At 44.8% G+C, this 22,839-nt stretch overlaps 1 long non-coding RNA gene across 4 annotated transcripts in view; it reads right to left on the bottom strand.

Annotated features, from left to right (window-relative positions):
- Positions 1 to 20,587, bottom strand: part of LOC117699048 (uncharacterized) — an 87,833-nt gene extending 67,246 nt beyond the window's left edge. For 3 of the 4 annotated variants that reach the window (XR_013112927.1, XR_013112926.1, XR_013112925.1), the window contains exons 1-4: positions 20,499 to 20,587; positions 3,092 to 3,180; positions 2,182 to 2,261; positions 701 to 793 (exon numbers count right to left, since the gene is read on the bottom strand). This is a non-coding gene — a long non-coding RNA (uncharacterized LOC117699048). The remainder of the gene's footprint in view (positions 1 to 700; positions 794 to 2,181; positions 2,262 to 3,091; positions 3,181 to 20,498) is intronic. The other variant, XR_004605146.2, reaches the window with a different exon arrangement.
- Positions 20,588 to 22,839: the final 2,252 nt, after the last annotated feature.

Here is a 22,839-nt window from a genome sequence, read left to right as displayed (position 1 = left end):
AATTACCCGAAGCTTCTAGAAGGTGTTTTTCATGACAGTGGTGGGCTTGCCTTGTCTATATGAGCAATAAGATAAAATACCACAAAAAGGTTGTGTCTTTGCCCACCGCACAAGTGCCAGACTTACCTGACAAACCTGAGCTTGAAAATGTGTCCTTTGCCTACAGCGTGCCCTTGAAAATGTGTTCATGTACTTTTCCTGCTTATTTTTATTCTAAGCTGTGTGTATCTTCAGAAATTACACTGATGGGCTAGAGAGATGGCTTAGTGGTTAAGGGCACTGACTGTTCTTCCACATGACCCAGCTTCAAATCCCAGCACCCACATGGCAGCCCACAACTGTCGGTAACTCCAAGATCTGACACTCTCACATAGATATACATGCAGGCAAAACACCAATACACAGTTAAAAAAAAAAGAAAGAAAGAAAGAAAGAAAAAGAAAAAAAATTACAGTGACTACTCCCTCCTGGGGCAAGATGGATCTTTTCAAGCACACCAAAAAAGAAAAGAATATTTAAGAAGATAATTTAATCTCCCTAGCCTTTGTTTTCCCATCTAAAGAGTGGGTAAGACCTGGGTTGGTATGAAACATTTTATCAATCTTGGCTCCTGTTTTACTTTGAGTTTCCATTGTTGTGAAGAGACACCATGACCGTGGCAACTCTTATAAAGGAAAACATTTCATTGGGGCTGGCTTACAATTCAGAGATTCAATCCATTATCATTGTGGCAGGAAGCATGGCAGCATGCAGGCATTCTGCTAGAGAAGACGCTGAGCGTTCTCATCTTGATCTGAAGGCAGGAGGAGACCGTGAGCCACACTCAGAGCATCTTGAGTATATAAGACATACTTCTTCCAAGAAGGCCACACCTACTCCAACTAGGCCACACCTCCTAATAGTGCCACTCCTTATGGGCCAAGGAGTGAGTCAAACACATGAATCTATGGGGACCATACCTATTCAAACCACCACAGCTCCTTATGTTTGGACCTGGGCAAGTCTCTATTGTGGGTCTGCCCTGTGCCATTAGAGTTTGTGGCATCTTGGGCTTTCATCCACAGGGTATGAATAGCACCTACTCTACTTACTTCTGTATGTAACCAAACAAACAATTTCTAAACATTACCAGACACCCAGAGTGTCAAAACTACATGCATATCATAACAGGCAGACACATTTCATTAATAAAAGACAAATAAAAGAAAAAGCCTACTGAAAAAAACTCCCATATTCTGCTCACACGAGCAGCAAAACTAAGCACACTAACACAATACAATATAACTTTTTCCCGGTTGTCCAAAAAGACCACACCTACTCCAAGTAAGCCACACCTCCTAATAGTGCCACTTCTTATGGGCCAAGCATTCAAACACATGTATATATATGTACATATGTATGTATGTATATATAGTATATGGATTAGCATTTATATATTATATTACTTATATATGAATATTTATTTTTATATATTTATGTTTATACCTAGGGCCATCAATATGGCTCATCAGGTAAAGGTACCTCAAAGGCTCGAAGACCTGAGTTTGATTCCCCAAGATCCACATGATAGAAGGAGAGAACCAATTCAGTTCTCATCTTACCTCACCCATACCATGGCATACATACACACACACACACACTAAATACATTAAAATATTTCACTTAAGTTGACTAACCACTATTGTTTTGCTTTGTGATAAACTAGGTGAGTGCCAGATTATGGGAAAGGAATTTTAAAAAGAACCATCTTTCTAAAGCTGTGATTTCACTCCTGACCCCTCAGCTCACTCAGCATGAGGGACCACACTGACCTGGAGTCTTCCTTGTGTGAAGGTGAAGGACAAGCTTGCCCTGTGAACTCAGTGCTGGGTAGACTATCCAGGCCTGATCATACTCCAAGATCTGCTTTACCTGGCGTGGGTTTCTTACTTTAATCAGTTTGATCTGAATTCTTGGGAGGCTTTTGTGACAAGAACTTTCTCAACTTCTGTATGATGCCTTACTTAATTAGCTACCAGGCAAGAAAGACAGGAGGTACTTACAAGGAGCTGACTCTGTGGCATCACAGTGGGGACTCACATCATTCTAGACTAGACGTGTGGTCTCTGTGGTAAGAAGCAAAACAGAAGCCTGGCAAATAATGCTTTGCAAGTGCTTGATAGAGTGAGTTCCCAAATTTACCTGTTGGAGGAGGTGGAGCTCAGAGGATCGTCAAACGCAGGAGTGTTTCCTGACACTGTGAAGAGTTATGCCCGTTTTAGCTAGAGAGAAAAATATAAAATAAAGAGAGGAGTAGAGGAAATGGTTTGGTCAGGACGTGCTTGCTATGCAAGCATGCAAGCTTGAATTCTGTCCCCAGATCTCAGGTTAAAAAAAAAAAAAAAAAAGCCATGTGTGGTGGTGTGTGCTTGTGATTACCTCCCAAAGCAAGCAGGGTGGAGACAGGAGGATTCCCAGGAGTTCAGTGGACAGCCAGCCTAGGCGAATTGGAGAGCTCCAGATGACTCTCAAAAACGAAAGGAGGACAGCACATGAGGAACAGCACCTGAAGTTGTCCTCTGGTCTCCATTTACATATACATAAGGTACACTGTGCATGTGTGTGCATATGCATGTGTTGCGTGGGTGTGAGCACCCCTGTGTGTGCATGCGTGTGTGTAGTTTTGTAGGGAGCTTTTGTTTTGTGTGTGCTATTTTCTTTGTGGTGTTGTCTTTTTCAAATGTAGAAACACTGACACAATGGCTAGCTTATAAAGCAGCATCCACAGTGCTTCACTTATTACTTAAAACCCTTTTCATCTCAATCTGTTCAAATCGTAGTTGGGAAAATTCTCGTAAAGCATTCATGCATATCATCCAGTTTGGTGGTGGTTTGGGCTTGGGTTTGTTACTTAAGAGGCTAATCTAATTAGTTGCAAACTTCAATTCCTTGTTCTGTGGGTGCCCCGCAAACATTCAGGGATGGAGAATTCCAAGTAAGAACTAGAGAGAAAACCCTGAATAATAATGGGGGTGCCATTTAGGAAAAGACAAACAGCAGTGCTGAGGAGAGTGTAGACGTTTCCAGAAGCTGGTGTACACCAGAAAATTACCTCTCCTGAAGCTTTTGATCTTCAGCAGAGCCCCATGAGCCCCCAGGCTGCAGGGAGTTTTCCTGGAGGCAATGATGAGAAGACAGGTTCTGCAGGGAGTGAGAAACAAGAAATGTGTGTGGCCCAAAGTATCAGGCCCTCATCTAAGTGAATTTCCATAGACCTGTGAGACCCAAGGAATTCCCAGCTGGAGTCTAGGTCATTCTTCCTTGTTATACAATGTCTGCCAGTTTCAGCTTCTCCTTGAGACCATTGTGCTCCGGGGACTGGTACATTTCTCAGTTGTCTCTGGGCGCAAATGCTTTGTGGTTCCAGTCTTGGATTCTGAACCAGCCATCTCCTGTAATCAGGCAAGACTTCCAATGGAGGCACTGGGACACCAGCCCAGCTACAAAACCTTCTTAGAGGCCTGTTTGTTTTCTAATGGGAGACAGAAGAAAGGAGAGGAGGAGGAGGAGGAGGAAGAGGAGGAGGAAGAGGAAGAGGAGGAAGAGGAAGAGGAGGAGGAGAAGGAAGACCAGAATACATTGTATTTTTTAAAAATCTATTTTCAATAAAAGAAAAAAACACACATATATCAAGGGGAAAAAGTTATTAAGTATCTCAAAGTTTCTATTCCTCAACTATGACACATACATACACTCAGATCCAGTGTGAAAATTAAGTCTAACCCACAACACTGTTCCCAGAAGATTCTGATGTCAGGTGCTTAGGAAGGAAAAACAAATGAAATGTGGATCCTCAAAGAAGTTTGGGAAATCTTGTTCTAAACCACTATCAGGACTTACCAGAACCTTTCCTGAGCACACACAGCTTCTAGGGGTGCTGCTGATGGACTCATCTTGGTCCAGCCAGGTTCTAGCTGTGCAGCTAGACTGCACAGCTTCTAAACAACAAGAACAAACAAAAAATGTGTTGCTGACAGTTCTAAAGGCTGGATTCCAAGATCAAGGTGCAAGCAGATGGGTGTATGATGGAGGCTTGCTTCCTGCCTTCTTGTTGTGTCTTCATCTAGCTGAGGAGAAAGTGACTGCGGAGATCAGGACTGTGGGGGAGTAGGATTTAAGGAGACACAGAGAGGGAGGTGGGACTGCAGTGCTCCTGAGTAGAAACCACTAATGAGAGACCAGCCACTCAAAAGCACAACACAGGAGAAAGCCTAGAGATGAGACATTACAACAGAACCACTAGCCTCCTGAACCCAGGACTGGATTGCCAACCTTGCCTGATGCAACCCTGCAAGTGGTTGTAGTGGAACCCTCAGACCAAGCCCACATCTCAGCCCCATCTGCCGCTGTGGTCACACATGAGGGCAGTGCTCTGTCCCTAGCTGTGCTTCCTCCCCAAGGCTTTCTTTAAAGGCTTGTTTAGGAAGAGTTGAAACCATTTCATCAAAATAAATAAATAAATAAATAAATAAATAGCAAAGAAGTCAACCTTAAAAGAAACAGCCCTTCCAGAAGCAAAGCAGAAGGTGGTGGTGTGGCGGTGTGAATAGGAACGGCCCCACAGATTCATCGGCCACAGGGAGTGTGTGACCTTGTTGGAGGAAGTGTGTCACTGTGGAGGCAAGCTTTGAGGTTTTATATGCTCAAGCTACTCCCAATTGTGGCTCACAGTCACTTCTGCTGCCTGCAGATCAAGCTGTAGAAACTCTCGGCTTCTTCTCCAGCACCATGTCTTCCTGCATGCTGCCATACTGCCAGCCATGATGATGATAGACTCACCCTCTGAAACTGTAAGCCAGCTCCAGTTAAATGTTTTCCTTTGTAAGAGTTGCTGTGGTCACGGTGTCTCTTCACAGAATTAGGAATCCTAATTAAGACAGCTACCAATGTTCATGTTTCTCCACCCACCCTGACAGAGGTCCCAGAGGGTTGACCGTGAATGGGCTCAGGGTCTGCACATCAAGAGTCACATGCACCCTAAGCTTACCGCTTACCTTTTCCACACACAGTTCCCCCATTATCTTCACCCCTCAGTTCCTCCCCAACCAACCCCACACCCATTCTGCATCAAGACTGTAAAATATTCAGGATATAAAAAAGATTGTTTAAATAAAAATCATACACCCCCAGCAGTTATTCATCCTCTCCTTGCTCCAACCAAAAGGAGAAAAAAAAAATCTAATTTATCGTGTTGATTTTTTCATCTTTTCCACATACCACCCAATTGGGTAAATAAGTTCTGTGTTCAATCTTTTAACAGGGGTTATTCAGTGTACTCAAGCCAACACGAATAGTTCCCCCTGGTTTCCATGACAACCTCTCAGCGCATTCAGCCTTCATATAAATGAGTTATTGCTTTTATGTTCTCATACTCTGAGACAATAGGAAAATTAACATAATGTGGTCATACCAAAAAAAAAAAAAATCAAAACCCTCATATCCTCCCCAGAAACTCATAGACAGCGTTCAGTGAAAAAGAACCAGAGGGAAATGAGGCCTTCACATCTGACAAGACTGTTAACATTAGAGATTTCATTTCAGATGCACTTAAATGAAACCAGGCCATAACAGAACTGAAAGAAAAGTGTATTGACAGAAAACAAAACTGGGAGAGAAAGAAGTGTAAAGGTAAGGTCGCTTTCAGGTTGTGTATTTTCCCAGAATGCCCACCACACACTCCAACTCATCCTGGCTACTCCACCACTCCTGCCCCAGGACCTTTGCATTTGCTGCTCCCTGGGCCAAGAACACCTTACCATGCCTGCTGTCTCAGATGCATCTCACTCATCCTCAGTCTCAGCTGAGAAATTACTCACCCCAAGGATGTCATGCTTAACCGCGTTTCAAAACCAAGTTGTATCCCCAGCTCCTACTATCCTTCCTTGTCTTAGCTTGGGTTTCACAGAAGTGAGCCTAAGAGAAATATTGGAACTTGGCCTTGTTACCTCTGTCAACTCTCCACAGCTAGACTCTCGAAAGCCAAGATTTGGGGAAATTGAAAAACGGTCTAGATCAGGTTGTCGGTGCAGACTCTCTTGATTGTCAATTGATACATAAGAGGACCCATCCCACTGTGGGTGGCACCATCCCCTAGGCAGGTGGCCCTGAGTTAGATAAGTAAGCACAAGCCTGCGAATGAGCAAGGGACATCCCTCCACATTTTCTGCTTCAAGTTCTGCATGAGTTCCTGCCCTGACTCCTTCAGTGATGAACCGCAATGTGGAATTGTGAGACAAATCCTTTCATCCCGTGAGTTGCTTTTGTCAAATTGCTATGTTGCTGTTTGTGTTTGCTTTTGAGAGGGTCTCACTGTATAGCTCTGTCTGGTCTCAAAACCACAAACATCCACGTGCCCCTACAAGTCCAAGTCAGGGCGACTTGCCACCACACACTGCCTTGGTCAGAGCATTGTATCACAGTAACAGTCAAAAACTGGAAAAGAAGTCAAGTGGTTTCTTTATAAAGTTATCCTCAGAAACAGAGGCAGGAGTGTGAGGTAAGTAAGAGAACAAGGAAGGCAGTCCAGGTCAGCTTGATGAACAGGTCACGACTATGGCACCTAAGGCTCAGTCTCAGTGGGGTCTCCTGAGGCCATCATGGAGCATGCATCACCCTAGGGTGGGGATGGGGGACAGCCACCCTCAGTGGGTACCTGAAGGGACACTTTCCTGGGTTTCCATGTCTCTGGCCTACAAGGACTCTGTGTACCCTAATAGCTGCAGAGAGCCTAGGTATTGCTGCAAGGGATAATGGTAGGAGTCCAGAGGGGATGCTGGCAGTGCAGCAACATCTGTCATATCTCATTCATTCCAGGAGCTGGAGGTCTATGGAAGAAAAGGTAAGACATTCAGTACAGACAAGTAATGCAGGCTAAGGAGATGGCACAGAGTGAACATAGAGGTAAGGTGTCCACTTAGATACCTGAGTCTAGACCTGGAGACAACAGAGAATGGGGAGCCGGGTTTAGTCAAAGACTGGGAGACATGGGAGACTTTACAGGTGATGGCCAAGGTCTTTCATCCCACCTGCTGGTAAGAGGAATGAAGAATACGATGGTCCAACACAGGGCCATCCTACTTCCTGTGTCACCAAAAGTCTGGCCTCAGTCCCAAATGTAGGAGAGGCTGCTCTCTCCATGAAGACTGACCTTTCCATGTTTGCTGATTAAACTTGAACTCAGAATTCTTAGGCTTCTGCAACGGTTCCTATTGGAGAAAGTAATTTAATGAGCCCATCGCTAGAGGGTTCATTAAGTGATAGTGTGGCTCTTCAGTCCAATATTACACAACCACTTCAGAATGCTGAGTGTGTAGGCTTAGTGTTCCCAGTGACTCTGGCAGTGCAAGGGCCATGTGCTCTGAATGTTTATGGTTTTCTTCATACTCACAAGAAAGCATAAGAAGAGCAGGATCTTTGGCTCAAAGCTGATGTCAGAACAGCACCCAATACGCAACTAACTAGTACACAAGAAAGTGTGGTTCACAATATTTGACACCCAAATAAAGGTTACTTCAGTGGTTGGAGAGATGCTCCATGGTTAAAAGCACTTACTGCTCTATCGGAGGAGCAGAATTCATATCTAAGAACCCATGACAGGAGCTCACAAATGCCTGGAACCACAGCTCCCAGGGAGCTTGCATCCCTCTGGCCCTTATGAGCACCCATTTATACATTAGGTTAAATAAATTCTTTTAATTACGTTAAGGGCTGAGGCAATCCCTATACTGGGAATATGCCTGACCTTCAAGCATGAGGACCTAAATTCAATCTCACAGAATTCACATTTTTAAAAGAGCAAGCTGTGGTAGCACACAGTTATAATTCCAGTGCCAGGTGCATAGAGACAGAACCATCTCTGGAGCTCACTGGCCAGTCAGCCTTGCCTGCTTGGTGATTTCTAAACCAATAAGAAAACCTGTCTCAAAAAGCAAGGTGGATAGCAGCAGACAATGACAGTTGAGGCTGTTCTCTGACCTCCATACACATATCACACACACACACACACACACACACACACGCACACGCACACGCACACGCACACGCGCACGCGCACACACACACACTTGCTCATACTCAAACGTGCACAAACAAATAATTCAAAAAATTAAAGATTTGAAATATAGCTCAATAGTAGAAGATTCTCCTATCATCCATTACATTAAATAAATAATAAACTTTTTAAATGTACAAAGGATGATTCTGGTCATGCTGGGTTTGGGATAAGAGCCTCCATCACAACTCCCAGAGATTCTGATCTTCTGCAGCTGCCAGGATGAGCCATGTGTTGAAGGTAGGAAGTTCAGGGTGGAGAAATTTTTGATGCACTCGAAAGCCGGTGGGAAGGAGCTGACAGATGACTAACTCCCAGCATCCTGTGAAGCACACTGAGTTTTTATCATATCTCAGAAATGTGAGTGTCGGGGACTCAAGCAGCATCCATCTGGGTCATTATTCTGCTCCACATGATGTCCACTGAGGCTATGGCATCCAGATGGCTCTGGGCTGAAGGGTCCCAGACAGCTTCAGTGACATGCTAGCCCTTGAGAAATCAAGAGAGCTGGAATCTCAGAGGGACCCCCTCCTTTTCTCCACGATGTCTAGAGGCCTCTCCATGTGTCTCCCTAGCAGGGGCCTCAGAGATTCTACAAGTGACTAAGGGCTTTAAGATGAAAAGTTCCAGGAGATAGTAAGCAAAGACACCCTGACCTCTGGACAATGAGGACCACAGCCCTTACACATCACAGGCATATATTCCAGCAGTCAGAGCTGGCTAAGAAAGGGAAAGAGACCCACTCCTACAACTGAAGTACCCAGATATCTGTAGTCATCTTTAACCTGCCACTGTCACAGCAGGAAACCCGAAAGAAAGAGACATGAGACTCTAGACTATCTGGGAGGGGTAGGCACGAAGAGCCCACTTGAAGACTCACCAAAGTGGTCAGGAGTTTGGGGTGGTTTTCTGTCAACTTGACAAAAGCTAGAATTATCTTGGAAGGTGAACCTCAATTCAAAAAATGCTTCCATTTGATTGCCTGCAAATTTATGAGGCATTTCCTTAATTAATAATTAATGTGAGAGGGACCAGCCCACTGAGAGTGGGGCCGTCCATGGGCAGGGGGGCCTGAGCTGTGTGAGAAATCAAGCTGAGCAAGCCAGTAACTGGCACTCCTCTGTGACCTCTGCTTCAGCTCCTATCTCCGAGTTCCTGCCTAGAGTTTATGCCCTGAATTTCTTTAATGATGAAGTGTGCTGTGGAAGGGTGAACCAAATAAACCCTTTCCTCCCCACGTTGCTTTTGGTCATCACAGCAATACAAACCCTAAGTTTATTAGGTGATTTTCTTTCTTTAAAAAAAAATGGCTATTTTAAGGGAATTTTATACATTCTCTCTCTCTGTCTCTCTCTCTGTCTCTTTCTCTCTCTCTCTCTCTCTCTCTCTCTCTCTCTCTCTCTCTCTCTGTGTGTGTGTGTGTGTGTGTGTGTGTGTGTGTGTGTGTGTGTTTATGTGTGTGTTATGTGCCATAGTATGCATGTGGAGGTCAGAGGACAGCCAGCAAAAGTCAGTTTTCTCCTTTTACTATGTTGTCCCAGGAACTGAACTCAGAACATCAGGCTTGGCAACAAATGCATTTGCCTACTGGGCCATCTCACCAGCCTGAACGAAGTTTCTTATTGGATGACAGATATTGCACATCTTCCCTTGATGTGTGATGGAATTGTCTCATTGTACTCTAGTGCTGAGCACTGTCTTGGTGCAGAAGATGCTGTGGAATCTGTAACCTTCTTGCTGGGATTTTTCCATGAGCATTTTTACAGATAAAGAGGGAGAAAATGGAGAGCAAATTGGGGGAGGAACGGGCATGTCAATAGGCTGAATCCAGTGAGTCAATAGACAGTGTCTTAAAATGATAAATCAAGAAACGGCTGTGTAAGCGTCTTCTTTGGATTGACAGAGATAAACACCAGAAAGTCCTAAAAATGGAACAGCATCGCTAACAGTTGCCATTGGGAATCAGAATTTGGGAGGAGGCAGAGGAGAGAAGGGCCAGAGGCTGTTCATTAGAAACTCTGCTGACTTTTCTCCTTGTATACATTAGCTGATTCCTTTATTCAAAGGAGATAAAAATAAGCAGAAGCATGATTATTTTTTTAACTGTATGACTACACCTGGAAAAATCCTATTTCACTAAGTGAGAAAAAAGTATTCAATTACAAATATATATTCATAATGAAGTTGTAAGTATCTTTAATAAAAAGGGAAGAAGACAGGCATGGAGAAGAAGGCTCTAAAATGGTGTTTTCCTTCCTTTCTAGGTGTTCCAGTTTTTCGGTGTGTGAGCCTCTTTCATAATGACAAGAAATAAATTCGTTACATTAAATAAACTAATTGAACAGCAATTAAAGAAAGTATCAGTGGGTCTCCAAAGACTCTGGTTCTGGTTCTGGTCCCCAGAGCTTATCTCCTTGAGGGAAGGAGGATTGCTCTGCCCACACATTCTAGACATTTGAGTCACTGACAATAGCAGACTTGTTATAAAACATATTTCACTGACTGCTTTGATGGGAAAAAGCAAAGGGACAAGGAAGGAGATATCTTGTCCAAAGTCTTCCTCAAAGAGGCCAAACTAAGGCTCGGGCTGACAGGAGAACTAGCTGGGTGTGGCAATGCACACCTGTAATCCTAGCACTCAGAAGACTGAGGCAAAATGGATGGTGAGTTCAAGGCCAGCCTGGACTACATCAAGACCAACCCTGCCTCAACTAATAACTAAACAAACATTCAATAACAAACAAATAAGTGGATAGAATTATCATCAGTTTAGGGAGAAGACTGCAAAGACTCAAAGACAAGCAAAAGTATAGATCCAAGATTAACTAAAGAAAAGACATCTTATGACCAGAAATCCATGCTAAAAGACTACACACTTGAGACTTAAGGGCTAGATGGCTGGAAATGAAATCCTAGCCCTGATCTAGGGTCTCAGTCATGGGGCTCTGCCTCCTTGTGCCTCAGTTTCCACAACTGTAAGATGAGATAAAAGCAAGATGTACTTTGTAAGAACCAAATGAGATGAATGAGGATTATTTGTGTCTGTGACACTCCACTGATGTGCCCTAATAGTGGTACTTCTAGACAGACACAAAGCCATGGTGCTCTTAGTTGGGCACAGAGCCATGCTGCCTATAGGTGGCCAGAGAGCGATGGTACATTGAAGGCTGACCTTGGAGGACAAGAGAGAGAGAGAGAGAGAGAGAGAGAGAGAGAGAGAGAGAGAGAGAGAGAGAGAGAACATGGTCTTTACCCAGACACAACCCTATCTCCACAGTTCTTCACCCTCAGTTTTATGTGTGCATGTGTGGGTGGAAATACACTGTGTCTGCAGATGCATATGTGTGTACAGGTACACGTTTGAATGTACAAGTACACATGTATGTTCAGGTGCACATGTGTATGTACAGATGCACATATGTGTGCCAGTGCACATTTTTGTGCACACATGTGAGTCCAGAGACAACCTCAGTATCACTCCTCAGGAACTATCCACCCACCTTATTTTTCGAGACAAGGTCTCTCATTGTCCTGGAACTCATCAGGTAGGCTAGCTGGTCAGCCAGCCACAGGGCTGCACCTGTCTCCACCCCTCTAGAACTGGGATTACAGATGTGTGTCTCTACGCCTGGCATTTTTAAAGTGGGTTCTGGGAAATGAAGCCCTGCTCCTCATGCTTTGAGGCCAGCACTCTACTGGCTGAGCCATCAGCACAGCCCTCAGTTTCTTAATCCCCAGCATTTATTCACAATGTAGGTTACTTAGCATGAGAGCATCCCAGGACATTGACAAGCATATGCTGGATAATTGTTCCTAGTCTGTTCCCTTCTGCCCTGTTCAGGGCTGCCTAGCCCTTTCATGGAAGAGCTAGCAGCTTTCTTGTCTCTCTAAAAATCAAAGGATTCTACAAAAGATGCACTGCTTCCTGTCCTCCTGCAACCCACCTTCACGGCTTATTTTCCAGTTACTCAATACAGGAGACTTAACCCAGCTAAAATTATTCAACATCGACCTTGAGATCAGGAGCAAATTGCTACAGCAATGATCAGTTGGCCAATGCAAGCTTGCTCAGTGCTCCAGGCAGCACCAGACCCTTCCACACTGACTAGGTGCATCTTGGGAAATTCTTAGAGAGAGAGAAAGGAAAAAAAAAAAAAAGTAAAGGTCATGCATTTGTAAACAGAATGTATTTCCCTGATACTATTATTAACAGACTGTCGAAACTACAAAGATTCCTGTTTGACAGCTCTGAGGGGACTCTGCAGGCAGCAAGAACCACTCCCACCCACCCAGCCAGCCTCAGCACATCCAAGTTGCTGTCAGAAAGCATCTGAAGGCCTTCCACTGCCTCTTCCCTGGTTGACTTAACACTTTTATAGGATTTGTTTTTATTATTTTAAATTGTATGTTTATGAATGTAGGCATATCAGTTTCTTTTCTGTGGTTGTGATAAAACACCATGACCAAGGCAATTTACAGAAGAAAGGGTTGGGGGGTGGGGTGGAGCTGACTCCAGAGGGATAGAATTCTGAGATGGTGAGAAAGAGGCAGGCATGGAGTCGGGAACAGAAACTGAGACCTTGCACCTCAGACGTCACATACAAAGCAGAGAGGGAGTACAGGAGTCGGGGGGTCGGGGTCGGGGGATGTCTCAAAGCTCAGCAAACCTCAAAGCCTGCTTACTCCCAGTGACATACTTCCTCCATCAAGGCTGCACCTCCTAAGCTGTCAAAATAGTGACATCAACCGAGAAACAAGTATTCAAATGCCCAAGACCATGGGGGCCATGTCATCCAAACCACTACAGCAGCAGCTTCCAGCAGAGTTCAGACGAGGGTGTCAGATACCCTGGACCTGGAGTTACAGGAAGTTGTGATTCCTGTTCTCTGGTTGGAATGCTACAGTCAGCCTGCAGTGCCCAGCAAGAAACTCTGCTTGGGATAGAAAACTGAGTCCGTCCTGGGTCATGGGTTAGCCAGGCAGAATTACACCAGTAAAATATGTCCAGATGGTTCCACAGGAATGTGGGCTTATGCCAAGTCAAGAAGAACAAACCTTAGGGGAAGTCTATAAGTAAAAAGATCATAGACAGGAAGGAGGCAGCCTCAGTAGAACACAAGATGGGGCTAACAGAAAACAATCTACAAGCATGGGCTTGAGAAGCAATAACAAGTCTACGGCCATATCACCCTGAACACAATGGATCTTGTCTGAGCCTGGAAGCTTAGCAAGATCGGGCCTGGCTAGTACTTAGATGGGAGAAGCATGACAATGTGTGTGTGTGTGTGTGTGTGTGTGTGTGTGTGTGTGTGTGTGTGTGGTATAATGTAGTCCAATTTAAGCTTATCCCCAACTAGCTTACAAATAAGTGAGACTCAGACTACAGTTACTTTATTCAGCCTTGACAATTACTGGGGAGTCCCTCCTAGGCTGCTCTTCTAACTGCTGGTCTGGCTACCTCCCCAGCGGTGTTCTCAATTCTTGCTGTTTCTCCTGGCCATGTGCTCATGGCTCCTCTCCCCTTATGGCGGCTTCCTCTCTCCTCCTTCTTCTTTCTCCTTCTCCCCCTGGTTTCTCCTCCTCCAACCAGGTCACTCCAAACCCATCTATCTACCTCTAATCCCTCTAGTAGTTGGGTGCAGCCAATTTTATTTAACCAATAGTTTTAAATCAAGAACCGAAGAACCGAGGTTTGCACAAGAAAAACTTGTAAACTTGAGAAGTCATTTATAGGTCTAGACCTTTGGGTACAGAATTTAGCATTACAATACATAGCAATAGACCCAACCTCAACTTGTGCCCACATGTATGCATGTGGTACACATGTGGGGGTACATATACACTAATGTGGAGTGTGTATGTACACACATGTGGAGACCATAGGTCAACTTCAGGAGTCATTACTCAGGAAGTTTCAGCCTTTATTTTTGAGACAGGGTCTCATACTAGCCTGGACCTTGCCAGTTCAACTAGACTGGCTGCCAGTGAACACCAGGGGTCTCCCTGTCTCTGATTCCCCAGTGCTGGGATTAAAGCATATACCACCACATCTGGCTTTTGTGGGTTCAGGGTTCTGGCTTTGCACAGCAAACACTTTACTGGCTGAGGTAACACCATAGCCACAGCCTTGCTTGAGCTTTCTTGATCTTCATTTTAACAAGAGCAGCTGACACTGATGGGCGCCTTTGGATTTTACCTACCCTTTACTTTTACTCCTTCCTGTGTTTCATGAAGTGGGGACCGGCTTCACACCCCTGTCACACACCATTTTGTGAGGCTCTTAGAGGGGTCTGTGAGATCACAGGTGACATTGGTAGCTGTGCAGTTCAAGTCGTTGCCCCTCTTTACAACATGGGGAAGCTCATGCGCTCAGCTCAAAGCTGACTCTCAGCACAAGCCAGCCATTTTAAACCCCACTTTTCAAATAAGGAAATCAACACTCAATAAAGGCCCATAAACAAATTCATCAGATCTGGGTTCATGGGAGCAAACTGCTCAAGTACAACCTGACATGCTGAAAATGTGACATACCACAGTATTGGTTTTATTGTGGTTTTGTCCAGATTGTTTTATTATACTGTATTTATTATACTGCATTATTATATTATATTATATTATACATACAGCCATTTCATAGAAGAATATCATGTGCTTTGAGCATACCCCCCCACCCCTGCATCCCACTATCCTCCTCTCTCTCTCCCTCCCTCCCCCCACCAGACCCCTGGGACCCAGGATAGTTTCATTCTACTCTGATGCTGTCTGTACACATAAGGTTTATGTATCTAGATAAAATCTTGGACCCACAAACAAGAGAAAACATTTAATATTTGCTTTCCTGAGACAGGTTTAATCCATCTAATATGATGCTCTCTTGAGGCATACATTTCCCTGAGAATGATATAACTTCATTCATCTTTGTGGCCGAAAAGATCCAGTATGTCTATAAACCACATTGTGTTCATCTGATCCTCTACAGAGACCTAGCTGGCTCCACAGCTCAGCTACTGTGCATGATTCTGTGGCATGCCCTTACATGAGGTGTCTCTGCAAGACATTTGAAGTTCTTTATACCTAGAAGCAGAAGGGTGGGTCACATGCCATACCTGTGTCTTGCTTGTTTGTTTGGATGAAGTTCCATAATGGTTTCCATTGTGGCTGTACTCTTTTACGCTCCCACCAGCAGTGCACAATAGTTCCCTTTTATCCAAATCCTTGCCAGCACTTATTTGTTTTGTTGATGGCCACCATTACTAAGCAGTCAGGTGTCCACAGTTCCCTCCACCGTGGAAGGAGCATAGGTCCTTCCCCATTAGCCATCAGGCTGGGTTCTCCCATCAAAATGAGGGAAGAAGCAGCCTCATATTCAGCCCAGCCTGGATGGCACCAGATGGCTCTACCCACCCTTTTAGAAGCTGCTAAGAATGCACTATTGTTCCAATTTGAGCATCGCAAGCAAATACAGGAGTTTGAACCTGAGCTTGGTCACGACCCAAATCAATCCTCCAGAGCTAACCCTTAGACCTAGGCATGAGACGTAAGTACTTGTGTGTATAGCCTACTCCAGCTTTGGGGCTTGTTTCTTGTGCAGTAATAGGTGACAGGGCACAGGTGCACACAACAATGTGTACCCAGTATACATGTGCATATAACACAGGATGCATATCTGCAGATGTGTTACAGAAAGTGCATGTGTGCATGTCTAAATGATGAAACCATGTTCCTACATAGAAAACAGTACAAGACAATGGTGGTGTGTTTGGAGAAAGACACAACTAAATTTGCATTTTTGCTCTCTCTCTCTGTCTCTCTTTCTCTCTCTCTCTCTCTCTCTCTCTCTCTCTCTCTCTCTCTCTCTGTGTGTGTGTGTGTGTGTGTGTGTGTGTGTGTGTGTGTGTGTGTGTTAAAGTTACTTGGCCTTTCTGGGCACATTTATATGTATCCTGTGAATAAAAAGAATGCTATCTTTAAGGTTATTGTGAGAGTTAAGAAAAATTGTATATATGAAAGGTTCAGCATAAAACTTAACACACACTGATGTGTGCATCTTATAAGGTTTACTGAATATACTTTCTGGCCCTCTTCTTTATGCTTTGAATAATGTAGTGACTAGCTGTTGGGGGGGGCGGGAATAAGAAAGAAGTAATACAGGAGAGACGGTCACTTTTATTCTTAAGTGACAAGAGAGAGAGAGAAAGCCAAGAAAACCAGGCTTTGCTCTCCCTGGCAGTGCACCACAACAGATCAAAGATGTCCAGCAGGTGCCACAGCCACAGGTTCACTGAGCCAACGGACTCCTTCCTGCCACTCCTCAGTGAGACTCAGATGACAGGCCAGCTGCTCTTAGAAGATTCTAGTTTCATTTCTCCATGAAGAAGGGAAGTTCCTAGGGCCTGAGCTATGCCTCAAGCCTGCTGATCACATCAAATGAATTCTGCCGGGGAAGCTTCAGGGCACTCTGCAGCCAGAGGGTGAGTCCAGCAGGTGTCCAGAGCCAGAGGTGCTGTCAGGATGTCAGTAGTAAAGAGATACTTCTGCAAACACTTTCTGCAGTGCCCTCATGGCCACCTCCTGGTTTAGGGTTCCTAATTGGTATGTCTCTTTATCTCTACATCTCCTTAGAAATAGGTGAAGGAGACAGCATTGCAGAGTATCTGGGTGGAAACTTTGGAGCCACACAGTATAGCTTTGCATCCTGACTCTACTGCCAACAGCTGTGTCCCTGTGCTGGACATTTTCCCCCAGAGCTGTCTCCCATTTGGAGTACAGATGAGGACACCCAGGACCAGACAGATGAAGGGGTATGCCCAAGGTCAGATGGACACCTCTCGTGTTGACACTGAGCCTTGGTGATTTTTACCTTATATCACTCCAAGTCCAACTGACTTAGGCCTCAAATGAACTTCAGAAATGCTCAGAGGATGAGTGCTGGTCTACTTGCATGCTCTCTGACTTTATGTAGAACCTTACACAGGTGTGTCTAACCTGCTGTTTACAGGCTGCAAGCATCACAAAATAATCATGGAAACAGCCCATGGCATCTGTCCACAACAGCATCATGTCACGCTGTTAAAAGATTGGACATCTCTGGCCTCACAGATAAATATTTTCAGAACAGAGGAACTTGGCCACAGTCCCTCAGCACTACAGGGGAGAGAGGAGGCTAGATCTGGGATTTGGGCCATATATCATCAGTGATTTGTGCAAAATATGTGCTCAGTACCCTGACTGTGGCAATCAAGTCACAAGTGGGCATGCTTAGAGTCTGGATGTTACAAGAGTGATGAGCCAATAATCCCCTTTCCAGTGCGTAAAGCACCACACTCCAGGAAACTGCCCAGACCTGGACAAATCAGGACAAGAAGTCACACTAGTTGTGACATAATTGAACATGAGAGCAGAAAACCTGTCTATTTCTGACTGTTGTCCAAAATGCTGCATTTGTGTTTAGCTTCAGGAAAGCAATCACACATAGTGGTTAAAAACAAAGAGCCGGAGGGCTAGCTCAGTAAAGTGTTTGCCCTGTAATTATGAGTGAGGACCTGAGAGGGACATGGTAGCCTGGACTTATAATCTAGCAGATTCCTAGGCCTGCCAGCCCAGCCTGAGCATGTGTGCATAAGTGTGTACATGAGTATATTCTATTGGCTGAAATATTTGATAAAACACTGACCAAAACCTACTTGAGGAGAAAGGGTTCATTTCATCTTATATGTCCATGTCAAAGTTAGTCCATCCCTGAAAGAAGTTGAGACAGAAACTGAATCAGAGCCCACAGCAATGCTGTTTACTGACCTGATCCTCTTGGTTTGCTCAGTTTGCTTTCTTATATACCCCAGACCATGTGCCTAGCATCGGCAATATCCACAGTGATCTGGACCCTGTGGAGTTCATCATTTTAAATGCCTCAGACATGACCACAGGCCAATCTGATGGAGGCAATTCCTCAATCAAGTTTCCCTCTCTTAAGTGTCTTTAGTGTGTACCAAGCTGATAAAAACTAACCAGCACACCAGCTGAAACAGAATTGTTGTTATTCAGGCTTCACCCTGCATGTGGCTAACCGGGCAATCTGTCTGGAAAAAAGACTCCAACATGAGAGTCCTGAAGCAGCTACAATTCACGAGTTTACCAGCACCCAGGTGATTCAGGTTGCTGTCTGAGACTCGTGTAGATGTCATTTGCTTTGACACCTTTCAAGAATGGCTATTCCTACTTGATACTCCAAGGACTTGCCTTAAAGAGGGGCCACACCCCCACTGGCCTCTATTCATGCTGTAGAAAGGAGTGCCTTTCCTAACAGCTGCCATTAATCAAAGCAAACTATCTATATTCCCTCCCTACCCCCCAGCATTATTGACCATTTTCCAAAAAATACTTTCAACTTCAAAGTACATTATTGTACTAGTCAAGGTTTTCTAGAGGAATAGAACGGGGGGGGGGGGGAGAGAGAGGGGGGGAGAAAGAATGTGTATAAAGGGGATTTATTAAAATGCCCTGTAGGCTATGGTTCAGCTAGGACAACAATGGCTATTTACCAATGGAGGTCCAAGAATCCAATGGAAGTTCCAAAACTCTAGCAGTTGTTCAGTCCACAGGGCTGGGTGTCTCAGTGGTCTTTGGTATATGCTAGAATCTCAAAGAAGTAGGCTGTAATGGCAGTAAAGGCAGCGAGAGTAAGAGCAAACAGGGAAAGAGAGAGCAGGCTTCCTTTTTCCATGTTCTTTATACAGGCTGCGGACAGAAGGTGTGGCTCAGGTTAAAGATGGATCTTCTCATCTCAAAAGATCTGAATTATGGTGGGCATGACATATGCCTGTGCTCCCCGCACTTGGGAAGCAAAAGCAGGCAGATCTCTGTGAGCTCCAGTTTAAGGTCAGCATGGTGTACATAGTAACGAGCTCCAGGACAGCTAAGGCTACATAGAGAAACCCTGTCTCAAAAAACCAAAACAAACAAAAGAAAACAACAACAACAACAAGGATTACATGTGGATCTTCCCATCTCGAAGATTCAGATTTTAAATGGGCCTTCCCCCTTCAAATTATTTAATTAAGGAAAAAAAAACCCTCCACATGTACCCAGCCACTTGGTTGTTAGTTAACTCCAGATGTGGCAAGGCTGACAACGAAGAGTAACCATCACAATCATGAAGTCTGATGTGAGGTTGATGGAGGTGGTGCCCAGCCTGAGAGCCTTTCACAAGAGGAAAACCTGAGCTTGGAGATGTGGAAGATGCGTCCAACAAAGCCAGGTTTAGAGGAAGGCCCAGTCGACAAAGTGCTGCCGAGGAAGTACAGGAACAGAACCCACATTCAAAAGTCAAGGTGGAGGCAGGAGGATGCCTGGGACTCACTGCCCAATCGAGCCTAGCAGCATCAGCCAGTTCCTGGCCAGTGAGAGACATGGTTTAAAACAAAACAAAACAAGAAAAAGAAAAAAGAAAAACAAGGGGAACACCCTCTGGACACACTGCCTCTGCATTGGTAATCTGGGTTGTCAACTTGACATGCCTGGGAAGAGGAGACCCCAGGTGAGGAATGGCCTCTATCTGTGGGCATATCTGTGGGGTATTCTCTTAATTGCTAATTTATGCAAGAGAGCACAGCCCACTATGATCCTGGGCATATAAAGAAGGTGACTGGACATGAGCACAGAAGTAAACCAACAAGCATGGACCCTCCATGGTCTCTGCTTTCAATTCCTGCCACCAGGCTCCTTCCTCGAGTTCCTGTCTTGGCATCCCTCAATGGTAGATGATAACCTGTACACCAAATAAGTCCTTTCCTCTCCATGTTGGTGTTGGTCACTGTCTTATCACAACACCAGAAACCACAACAAAAAGCAAACTAGAACGGGGCCTGAGGAACGACACACCTGAAGCCTCCACACACACGTACATGGAAGCCTTACACTCATGATACAGGAGTGAGTTCACTTCTCAGCTCTCCCGTTCATCTTTCCTGTCCTGCCCCACCGCACCCTCCCCAGTTCGTGCACCTGCCAGCACACTATACGTTTTAATCCTCACTAGAATCATCCATTATGCAGCCAAGGGTTGACTTCTAGTGATATATGAGACAACTGACATTTCAAATATTCCAGGCCTGATGGAAAATTCTGAGCATAGCCAGTCTGATACACACCCGCCCAGATCCTTCCTTGTTGCTTCTGGGCAATAATTATGCCCACTCCTTCTCCTCACCCCATCAGCCCACCCCTTCTCTCCACCCCAACATTAATTTCCCGAAATTCATTTTTCATGCCTTTGAATTCCAACTTTTCAAAGCGGAATATGTTTCTAGAGCTGTCTTCCCATCCTTCCCCTCCTCTCATGAATATTTCAAGTGTAGTAGCAATAGGATCCCCCAACCTTAGAGGCACACCAGCTTTATCTTGTTTATCTTACCAAGCTGCTGGGATTAAATCCAAAGCATCCTCAGAGAGTTTGTTTAGGTTGTTTTGCCCCAGGCTACTACTGCTGCTGCTGCTGCTGCTGCTGCTGCTGCTGCTGCTGCTGCTGCTTATATAAATTCTAAGAAGCAGCCCCCAGCCCCAGATACCCATTGGCCTGTGCCAGCCAGCCTCCTCCTCCAGGAGATGCCAGCCAGGATCCTAAGCCAACTGGCAGATCTCCTAATGGGTCCCTGCTGTGGCATAAATCTATTCTGACTTCCATCGGTGGGAAGCACTCACAGTGTGACCTTGGGAAGGGTATTTAGCTAAACCAGAGCCAAGATTCCTGCCGTAAACACAGGGCTGAACAGCAGCCACCTCATCTCTTAGAGTTCATATGATGTGGACTGGGGACTGGGGTTCAGGGTTCTTTGCAAGGGGGTAGGGGTCCACTTTTATCTATGTTTTCATTTTGTATACATATGCTTGCACACATGGGCATATATGGGCATGCCTGTGCATGTGGTACCCCCAGATTGACGTCGGGATCATCCTCTATGGCTCTATAACCTTATTCATGGAGGCAAGGTCTCTCAGTCAAACCCAGAGTTCTACAATATGGCTACTCTAGCTAACCAACTGGCTCTGGGGAATCCCTATCTCTGCCATATCCACCACGTATATGGGATTGGGAGACTCAAACTTCAGTCCTCCTACTTGTACAGCAAGTGTTTTAACCACTCCCATCTCCTCAGCCTCAGAGTGCTGGATTCTCCAGCATTCAGTGTTACTAAGGCTTTACCATTAACTTTAATAGCTATGCTGCCCCTAACTAACTGTACCCACTGATGAACCATGTCCTTAATTAACTGTATCTACCATTAGCCAGCCTCCTGGCTCTTAGCAAGCTTCTATTCTATAGGATGCCTTTGGCTAATCATGCCTCAGATTGACAGTATGTGACCATCAATTGTTTGGTTGGCCTAAAACTGATGAATTTTCGGGAATACAGAAATGTTGGTACCAAAACCAAAAAAAATTGGTTTTTCATTATTGTAATGGAAATATTATTATTATTATTATTATTATTATTATTATTATTATTATTTTCTACTGCTGTGAAGAGACACCATGGCAACTCTTAATAAGAAAATATTTCATTGGGGCTGGTATACAGTTTCAGAGGCTTAGCCCATTATCATGGCTGGAAACATGGCAGCACATAGGTAGACATGGTGCTAGAGAAGAACACAGGAAGGAATCTGGATCAGCAGGTAGAAGGAAGAGTGGGTGACACCCTAGCTTCTGAAACCTCAAGGCCTACCCACTGTAACAACTTTCTCAACAAGACCACATCTACTCCAACAAGGCCATACATCCAGCAATGCCGCTCCCTATGAGTCTATGGGAGCCATTTTCACTCAAACCACCGCAGTATTGTTGTTGTTGCTGCTGCTATTGTTGTTATTTAGATTTTTGTAGAGCCCAGGTTGGCCTTCAACTCACAGCAACCCTTCTACCTCAGCCCTCCAGGTACTGGGTTTGCAGGCATACACCACCACTTCTGGCTTTTAGTAAGAATTAAAGGTAAATAAGAAGGCTGTGGAAATGGCTCTGTTGGTAAAGTGTCACACACACACACACACACACACACACACACACACACACACGGCTCTAGGTTTGAGTTTCAGGATCTATGTAAGAAGTCGGCATGGCGTAGTGTTCCTGTAATCCCCATGCTGAAAAGGCAGAGACAGGAGGATCCCTGGGAAACACTGGCCAGTCAGCCTCGCCTACTTGCTGAGCCCCAGGTCCCAGAGGGATATATCCTGTCTCAAAAAACAAAACAAAACAAACAAAAAGAAGTGGATGGTCCTAAGGAATGACATCATAGGTTGACAAACACACATAAACCTAGACATCTGGACATACACAGCATAGAACACACTTGTGGTGGTTGAATAAGAACGCCCCCCCCCCCCCGCCCCACAGGCTCATACAGCTGAATGCTTAATCACCACAAAATGAAACTCTTTGATAGAATTAGAAGGACTAGGAGGTGTGGCCTTATTTGAGGATATGTGTCACTGGAAGGTGGACTTTAAGCTTTTAAAAGCCCATGTCAGGCCCAGTCTCTCTCTCTCTCTCTCTCTCTCTCTCTCTCTCTCTCTCTCTCTCTCTCTCTCAATATATATATATATCCCTCTCCCCACCATTTGTAGAATAGAATGTAGCTCTCAGCTACTTCTCCATCACCAAGCCTGCCTTCCACCATGCTCCCTGCTATGATGATAATGGACTAAACCTCCTAAATTGTAAGTAAGCCTCAATTAAATGTTTTCTTTTATAAGAGT

The sequence above is a fragment of the Arvicanthis niloticus genome, chromosome 1 (genome assembly GCF_011762505.2).
Source record: "Arvicanthis niloticus isolate mArvNil1 chromosome 1, mArvNil1.pat.X, whole genome shotgun sequence".
NCBI classification, from domain to species: domain Eukaryota; kingdom Metazoa; phylum Chordata; class Mammalia; order Rodentia; family Muridae; genus Arvicanthis; species Arvicanthis niloticus.
This window is presented reverse-complemented; position numbering and strand designations above follow the sequence as displayed.